The following is a 9,880-nucleotide window of genomic DNA, read 5'->3' as shown; positions in this document are numbered from 1 at the left end:
ATTCTATATAATATGATATGCCCATATCCGAATTTACCATAATACTATTTATACTCTGCACACTTTTCTCTTTCAAGATTATTGTTTTCTGTTTTCTAGAATTATTTAAAGAATTAACGTTCTATTCAATATTCCTTCTGAAATTTCCATTGAAAAAAAAATGTACAAAATTAATCCTGGGTGGGGAGAGACAAACGTAGGTGAACTTCCTTACCCCAAGGACTCAAGCGAATTTCACAGCAAAGGTTCGAGCCTCTGACCACAAAGAAGTTGAGATACCAAAACGCAACGGCAGCGCCAACAGCTCTCAATATAGGTGAATTCAAAACGAATCCGAATTTTCGAATCGGAAAACCTACCGAACCAATCAGAAAATCCAATCTGTGAGAATAGGGACATTTTGATGATTATGATTATTATTATTATTATGATTATAATTATGATGAGACAGTATATATATATATATATATGTATCAAATAAATTTCTACCGAGACAGATCAAAACCGTTTTGTGTATATATATGCGATATTAGTCCTATATCAAAATTGTGACGTCAGACAGTTAAAAGAATGAAATGAACATATTAATTTCTATATTTTTTTTTTTTGCTAACTTTGCATGGTATATTCTTTTCAAGATGGGCTTCTTTTTGAGATGAGCTTCTTTTCGAGACCACTTTTACAAAGTAAAGAGGGGGCTTCTTTTCAAAATAAATACATTGTGTTTTACAGTGCTACGTAGCAAACTTGATTATTATTTTTATTCTTTTATTTCAAAAATAAAACACACAAACGATACACAGAAAAACCATCCAAACTGAGTGAGCTGGTAGGAAACACAAAAGCGAACCTAATCACTGTAACCAAAAGTCAGTGTTTCCGACTCACCCAGTTTCACATTACAATATTTAAACATTGATAAAATAAATTATATATAGGAAAAAAATAAACAAATAAAAAATAAATAAGTAAATAAAAAAAAAGAATAAATAAATTTTAAAAAAAAGCATAAAGGATTCCGGTGGAAAAAAATCGTTATGATTTATATATTTATAGATAGGCCTATAGCAGATATATAAAACATGCCTATAAATAATGGCTTCTAAATTAAGCTAAAAATCGTATTCAACAGACACTTAGTTATACATGTGTGGTGAAGTTATCTGCTCTAACATCATCTTGTTGGTTTTACACATGTCCACCGTGCCTGCTTGCCGAAGTAGTTTCGCAGCAAAATAATGATTTGATGGCCGAACGAAAATTACTGGACATGAATACATAAATGAATGGATTAACGCAGCTGTTAGATATTTTAATCAAATCAGTTATGTTGAACCATGGTGTGGCGTAGCCATTTAGATACTTATTTCTGTATCCAGCTTCCCACAGATAGCATAAAATTGAAAATGGTGTCGTCATACACAAGAAAAAAACAGCTACGGTGATCACTGTTTCGATAGCCTACGGTAAAAAAGAAAGAACAAAATTATATAGGCCTATGTCAATAGCGAATATAATAGCTATATTAACGACTTAAGCCGGATTAACAAAACCAGGTTTGCCGAATTGCAGATTGTCGAGACCACTCTGCCAAAACCCAAGCCTTATTACGATTAGCGAAAGGTCCACTGATTAATCTCAGATAAGAATGATGATGACATAATTAATGTCGAAATATTGAATCCCAACACGATGGCGTGTATTTCAATACTTGGATTATGTATTATACTTTCTTATTACGATTAGCAACATCATAAAATATAAAATCTCATTCAATGCGTTATATCCACTTCTCTAGTCTATACACCAAGTCCATGGATTGTCCTCCAGTGTTTTAGCTACCACCCGAATTCCATAAAGAACTATTATTTACCCGCCCATATTTCCAAAAAGTTTCAATTGTTATACTTTCTGAACTTCAATCCATACAATAGTCCCATGCCTGTGATCTTTTCCATTTTACGTGGTTTATTAACATATATTCATGCAAAAATAAATACATAATTGGACATCGATAGTCTACAAAGATGTCCCCATGACGAATAATGTACTAAGAATGCTACCACAATAATTGATTAATTATGAGTTAATATTCTAGCCTGTAATATTCAAGAATACCTTCTTTGTATTTTTTAGAGTATCTTGTGTACATGGAGTTTGTTGGTTGAGTCCTTCTTGCAAAGTGTTAGTTACAGTGTATTTCTTGTATAGCGTTACAGTTGAAATCACACAAGTTACTACTAAAATGACTGCTGGAATACAAATTTGTGTTACAAGTTTCCATTGGTCAATATTGCCAATCTTCCCCAAGTCTGACTTAAAAGCATAAAATGGTTTCTGCAGAATAAAAAATATAAAAATAAGCAATTATAGGACTATATGTAATTTCAATTAAAATAAGCTAACATCGAGCGATATTCTGTATAATAAAATAAATATTTTGTACACCTCTTGGGTCTCTCTAGTTTGCTTATAGTTTTCCATTGTTTTATCCAGATGTTTTGAAATAGTTGTTGTCATACCATTGACCCTGTAACATTGTTGTCGTAGGCCTACTTATACTGTATTAGGTCTATAAAATAATGCATAACTTACATTGTTATTATTTACACAAAGCATGTATTTTTTTAAAGACCAATTATGTCAATACTATTGGTTGAGTACTTACCCGAGGAATAAATATATGAATTGAGTATAGGATGGATATGACCCATATACTTGCAGTAATTAATAGTTTTCTTCTGAATGTTATAACAGTGCGCACTCTTAGTGGGTATTTTACCACGAAACACCTTAAAAATTAATAGAGAAATAACTCACATTTCAGCTCAATGGTTTGACAAACGGGGAAGGAGCGTTAACAAATATACAAAATTAAAGGTATATTACACACATAGCCCTAAGACTGAAAAAAATGCAACATAGGAGCAAGGACTATTTTCCAGTCTGGCAGATGATTTCATGCCCGTAGCCAGGGGGGTTCGTTGGGTTCGAACGAACCCCCTTTTTCATGAAGTGCCCTTTCAACAAAGGCTGCCTAGCCTACACCTTGGGCCTAGCCTAGAGCCTATATCATCATTAAAAAAAGAAGTCCTACTTTAATACCCGATTGTTAGGCCTACCTTGTAACATAAAATAATAAATAAAAATTGTGCATTTTCAACACCTGCATGTCTAGAATGCTAGAGCTTCCGGGAGCTTCGCCCCCTAGACCCCCACGGTGGCTTCGCCCCTGGACCTCACAAATGGTGCTCGCTTCGCTCGCAAGTGACCTTTCAGGATCAAAAAGAACCCCCTATCAAAATCCTGGCTACGGGCTTGGATTTATTACCGTACATCGATAAGGGATTGTTGAAATGCAAGCTCACATTACATGTTTAATTCTCGACGCAACTGTCGCAAACGCAAACCTATCGCATCAGATTTTAGCTCACACAGACAGACATATCCGACGCAACAAGAAATCGCGTTGGACTGCGTCCTACGATGCTGTCTGCATTGGCCATAAGGAATGAGGACTATTTAGTCCCACCCAGTCTGGCAGGAGGTTAAAATCCATCATCTGCAAACTATTATAATTTCTCTGTACCATAAGAGGTTTTAATAGCAGACAGTACACTCATTAAAACCTGTTAAATAGGCTTCTAGTAGGCTTTTAACAAAACAGTATAGTACATCATTTTACTTTCTGATTTATTGATTTTTATTATTTTTTTCCCTGCAATTTCATATGTACCTACAGTAATTACCTTTTGGACAAAAGAAATCGGAATTTGAATTACACTATAACATACATATCTTACCTCTCAATGTTAATAGCTGCAATTGTCGAAGCTGAACATACTTGGGATAGGAACTCCAAAAAAATTAAAAAATTCCACCAATAATACCATGCATATTCACAAGGCAATGCCAAAGCGTCTTGTGATATGGTATATATATATATTGGAAAATACGTAAGACAAACTAACAGATCTGATACTGCAAGGTTTGCTAAAAGCATAGCGGGTGCTCCTTGTAACTGCTTAAATTTTCCGATCAAAATAATGACAAATGTATTTCCAATGCATCCAATCAGGAATAAAATACAGTAAATAATGATAAACAGATACACCAACTTTAAATCCTTACGAAGATATTCAAAGTAAAAGGTCCCGATAAGACAAGGACCTGTTGTGGGAGTACTGCTGTAATTAATGGAAACTGGATATTCTGTTACTGTAGTTGTCATTGTTTTCAGCTTGTCTTGATCTCACACGTCAGCAATCAAGAACACTAAACGTCTCTATTATATGCAACACACCTAATAAAACAAAACAAAATATAATGCTCAAACTATCTCAAAATAAATAAATTCACTCCTTAAGCAAATTACATCAATGTGAATAGTATCGTTGTTACAATTGTAACAATTTTTAAAATATAATCCTAAAAGACATACAAACATGCCAACTAACATAATTTTAAACATATTTTAATAGAACTGTTCAGAAAAACAACCAACCTTTAATTTAGCAGTTCAAATGAAGTATAACAATTTAATATTTTCCAAATACTAAATTTAGATAACATTAGTAATATGAATGTACATCACAAAAAAAAAAGAATCTTACAAAATATTAGGTCAGGAGGGTGATGTAATGCCCATACAAATTACCTCTTCTTTCTAGCCACGTTCTAAATTCATTGGCCAAACTTCCCAGCAATTCAATTATATACATTATACATGTACAGAAATAAATTTGACATTTTATATCGGTAAGTTGTTGCTATATCTCAAAGTATTTCTCTTCCCCCTACTTACACCCTTTCTTCCACCCTACCCTATGTTCTCCACTTTAACTTCCCGGATCATATTCGTATCCTCAATAAATTAACCAAAATTGCTAAGAACATGATATTTTGACAGTTTGAAAAATTGAAACAGGCAATGTACAATGTGAGGTACTGTCAGACAAAATGTAGACCCCTATCCCTTTTCTCATTCTTACCCTTAAATTCCCTATCCCATCTCGACTTCTATGCCCCATACGCACTCTATTATTTTTTTTTTCAAAACTTAATATACTTGGAGTGTAAAATGTTCATAACATACGATAAACAAAACTGCATTTATTTATATCACTGCATTTACTACTACTGTCACATTAATGATTTACTTCATTTTTAAGATTATTTTGGAGTACTGAAAGTTACGAATCTGAGTTATAGGGTACTACAGTGTTACGTCTCAATACCACGTGATACGATCCGTTGCTATCGCTGCAAAAAGTGTTCAACCGGACGCCATATTCCTTCACTGACATACCGTTGCTTCCAATTTCTAACGTAATTATTAAGATGTATCTATGATGTCACTAGTTTTCGGAGCACGACGCTAACCTTAACGTTAACGGATGACGTCCTAATTTATTTATCTTGCGTTGCGGAGTACGTTAATTTCAGGATTTTAAGTGCTCGACGTACGTTAGTTACGGGTTTCATGCGTATTTTGATTTGTTTACAAAAGGGGCGGAGCTTTCGCGCTGCATGTTGGGTACTAACGTTAAAGTTAAGGTTAACGTCGTGCGGCGAATTCTACCTATTCAGGCGTAATAAACGATAACTAACGTCTGTTGACGACAGAGAGCGCCACATGGCTTCGTGACGACACGTCTGTAGTACTTATACTTTAGAATCAGAAACAATACATTTCTCTTACTAATATAGTTTATGATAATATATCAGGCTATTAAAAAAGCCAAAATTACGAGAATATTTTGACATTTTGGTTGTGAAATTGTCATGGGTCTTTGGTTTAGACAACTTAAAACGCCTACAAAACAAAGACGTGACCGAAGAACCGAATTTGTTTTTTCCATTGTGATGAAAACCTTTGTAAACATAGAATCCTATGTAACAAATTATGAGATTTTCGGCAGAAGTACCAGATCTCTATAATGACAGATGAACCACAATTATCAATGATTGTATTGGCATAGTCCAATACTACCCATTTGTCTCTTTAGACCATGTAGACAATTACCCTGGTTGCAATTTTTGACAATAAAAATTATTATGAAATCTCAACGCAATGCTGTTAAAAAAAAGGGAACGTAATTTTAAAACTTCTTGTTCAATCTTTTGGTAATTAAAAAAATTGAAGCAGCATCTATTAAACACTTTCGGATATCCAAAAATTCGAATAAAATACTTATTATCACACTAATGTGTTACCGTAACTGAGTTTTTATTCAATAGTTTTAGATATCAGATTCTTGGATAGCCGAAAATGTCCAACAAAGGACCCTCTGACACACCATTGAGTGTAAAAAAGTTCTTCAGCATTTTTTGCTATTGGATTTATAGATATTCAAAACCAATTAATTTATGGATATAAATATAATGCTTGATTTTATCCAAAATAATTTATGTACATCCATTTAATAACAATAATAATAATAATAATAATAATAATAATAATAATAATAATAATAATAAATAATAATAAATAATAATAATAATAATAATAAAATAATAATATTAATACTGTAACAGTAACAATAATAAACAAACTGTTGTTATGCGCCATTTTCAAAATAAATTTTCAAAGGCGCAAATGTATACATAGATCATGGATTAAATAAAGTAGTAGAGTAATAAATATAAACGTAAAAAGACAATGTAGAGATGAACGTGGAAACAGAGTAGACTAGATGGATGGAAATAGATGAGTTTTTAAATTTAGTTACATTTTACAAATTCAAGGAGGGTGAGTTTTCGACAAACAATGGTAAGTAGTTCCACAGAAATGAGGTAGAAAAAGCAAAGGTTCGCTGGCCATAAGATTTTAATTTGAAGGTGGGGGACAGTTAGAAGACTCATATTTGCTGAGCGGAGACAGCGGTTTGGAATATAGGTATTTAGAATTTCAGAAAGATAACAGGGTTGCTTGAATTGAAGAACCTTATGACACAATGAAAGAATTTTAGAAATAATACGTTGCCGAATAGGTTTTGCTTTTCTCTTTTGTGAGGGTTGTCAAGTAAGTAGGCAGTGCAGGTTTTTCAGGACGGGGGTGATGTGATGGCGCCTGGGAATGAGGGTGCATACGCGAACAGCAGAATTTTGGATTCGTTGTAAACGTTTAATTGAATAAGAAAGGGAGGACATATAAAAGTGAATTACAATAAGTTTTGAGGAAATAAAGGCATGAACAAGTGTTTCTGTTGTATTCGGGTTGAGGTATTTACGGATCTTACTTAAGTTGCGGAGATAATAGTTAGCGGATTTACAAATTAAACTGATATATTGGTTAGAGGAAAGGGTCTCATCCATAAATATTAACTGAAGAAGATGATTTAATTTCCAAGTTGCGTTGTTTTAATTTTGGAAAATTTGGGAAGTATGAATCGGGAAAGGAAGACAATGCCTCAGTTTTGGAGGGGATTATTAGCATGTTTTGGGAGAGCCAGCTTTCTATTTCAGATTTGCATTTTGTCGATACTTGGATCAAATGGAAGATGAAGATGGAAGTGGATATGATGAGAACGAATAATCTTAGCGACAGGGGAAATATAGAATGAAAAGAGAAGAGGACTCCAGTGGAACACCACATTTTAACAGTTTAGAAAAAAACAGAACCGAGAAGATTAACATGCTGTTGACGAATATTAGAATACGACTAGAACCAGCGGAGAAACCAAATTGGATAGGCAAACGCTAGAAGAATAGAATGGCCAATGGTGTCGAAAGCAGAAGAGAGGTCGAGGAGGACAAGAGCAAATGTTTTACGGGAATCAACAAAGGAAAGAATATCATAAGTCAATTTGTTAAGGGCAGTTTCGGTGCTATGACTAGGTTTGTATGCAGACTGATTTAATCTTAAAGATTATTATCATTGATGTAGTTATTAATTTCTAACGCAACACATTTCTCAAAACACTTAGAAACAAAGGACAAATTTGAGATAGGGCGATAGTTCATCCTTGTTTAGATTGGTCTTTTAATTAAAGGTTTAACAGAAGCAGATTTATAGGACCGCGGAAAAAACCAGTAGATAGTGATGTGTATATGATTTTCATGATGGAGAAAGCAAGTGTATCAGAGCAAGTTTTAAAAAGAAAAGTTGGTAACAGCTCTAACAACATGCTGAATTTGAAAAGGAATTAAATAAAAACAAACCTTAAGAGGAAAACTTAATTCATAGATGTATAATAAAAAAAAAAACAACTCTTCGATATCCCATACAAACGGTAACGTCAATCTGGGACAACTGAAGTACAAGCGAAATAAATATATGGAACGCCATTAGAGTCAATAATGCTAATTGTGATATTGTTATATAATCATTAAGTGCAATGTAAGCTTTCAATTCTAAATGTAAACATGCTTCAGAATTTTTAAAGATTTTTAAATGTAAGTAGACACCAAAATATATTATCAGAATAATATTATAAATTTAGCTAAAGACTCAAATTGGACCACATATACAATGGTGCCCTCAATTCCATTTAACTTTCTAATTTCTCACTGGAAACTTAAACAATATTTCTGCGACTTTTCAGCAAATTATGAAGTTAAATGCATGTATAATGAGTGAAAACAACAGTGAGGAAAAAAAAGAATATTTTTTTGTATTGTATTGAAAACGAATTACAATAAAGTCACAGAATGTGTAAGAAGTTACTAATTATAGCAATAGCCTATTCTAACTCTGGTGGTGAACTGCAGTAAGTGTCATGCTTTTGTATTGATTGTAAGCCTAGACTACTAGACCCTATAAATTTTTTCTCGACAATGTTAAGTATTTTAAAAAGCGTCCTACCCTCTCCCCCACACACAAAACGTACGGTTGAAAATTGTAAACGACCACTTAATTAAGAAACTAGAACACATAAAACAGTTACTTACTTATTTCCTTTTCTGTTACAGCGACTGTTCATGAAGTTAAATGTTCAATACAAAGAATGAAAAGAATCAAATTCCTACTTTTATATGATTTATTTCATCTTGTATGTTAATTAAAACAGCGGGAAGGCGGCGGGCACTTGTGATATAGATTAGTAAAATTGTTGGCGCGGGATGAGCCGGATCTAAATCTAGCATCTGGGGCACCATTTTTACAATGGTTAATTTGTTTTTCAGTCCTATTATTTTTACATGTGTTTTATAATTAGGTCTTTCGGTATTTTCCCGTCGATTTCGATAATGTGGCCGTGAAACACAAGATTTCTTGCTACGTTAAATAGGGCAGCCATTCGTTGAAACTTCTATATGAAAAGCTGGCCAAAACCAGCTAAAGAAGGATTGGAAAAAGTGGATCCGGATTTGTGAAAGGAGAGTATGAGGTTGATGATGATGAAATTATATATCGCTTCTTTATTAATTTATTTTGTCACTATTATTTTCTATTATATGTATGGTATGAGTGATAATGATAAATGTTTGCGGTACACCACGTAAGAAAAAAGGTTGTGAGGTTAGGGCTAAGTAGTTAAAAATCACCTCAAATCACCCTATTTTGCGAGCTAGCGCCCCCTCACCTATTCATCGAGCACCCCCATTTCATCTTCGCGCCCTAATCAGCTCCCCCTACCATTTCAAGACTCCTACCCCACTGCTTTCATCTGTAGGGCTTTGAAAGGCAAACAAATTCTGGAAAAGCGGTTAACACTGGTGAACCAGAAAACACTGAGAATTAGTGAACTGTACTATATAAAAAAAAAGTTAGGAGTGCGGGATGTTTTTCCGATTGATCAACTCGATTACTTGTTTATTGTGTGGTAAAAAAATTTTGTCATGTGTTTCAAAAATATTTTACTAAATAACAATGTCATTTAAATACGTATATATATATATATATATATATATATATAGATGTGTATAAGAGACAGCTATT

Source organism: Anneissia japonica, unplaced genomic scaffold, assembly GCF_011630105.1.
Source record: "Anneissia japonica isolate Jap-2015-1 unplaced genomic scaffold, ASM1163010v1 scaffold180_len884964_cov147, whole genome shotgun sequence".
Lineage (NCBI taxonomy): Eukaryota > Metazoa > Echinodermata > Crinoidea > Comatulida > Comatulidae > Anneissia > Anneissia japonica.
This window is presented reverse-complemented; position numbering follows the sequence as displayed.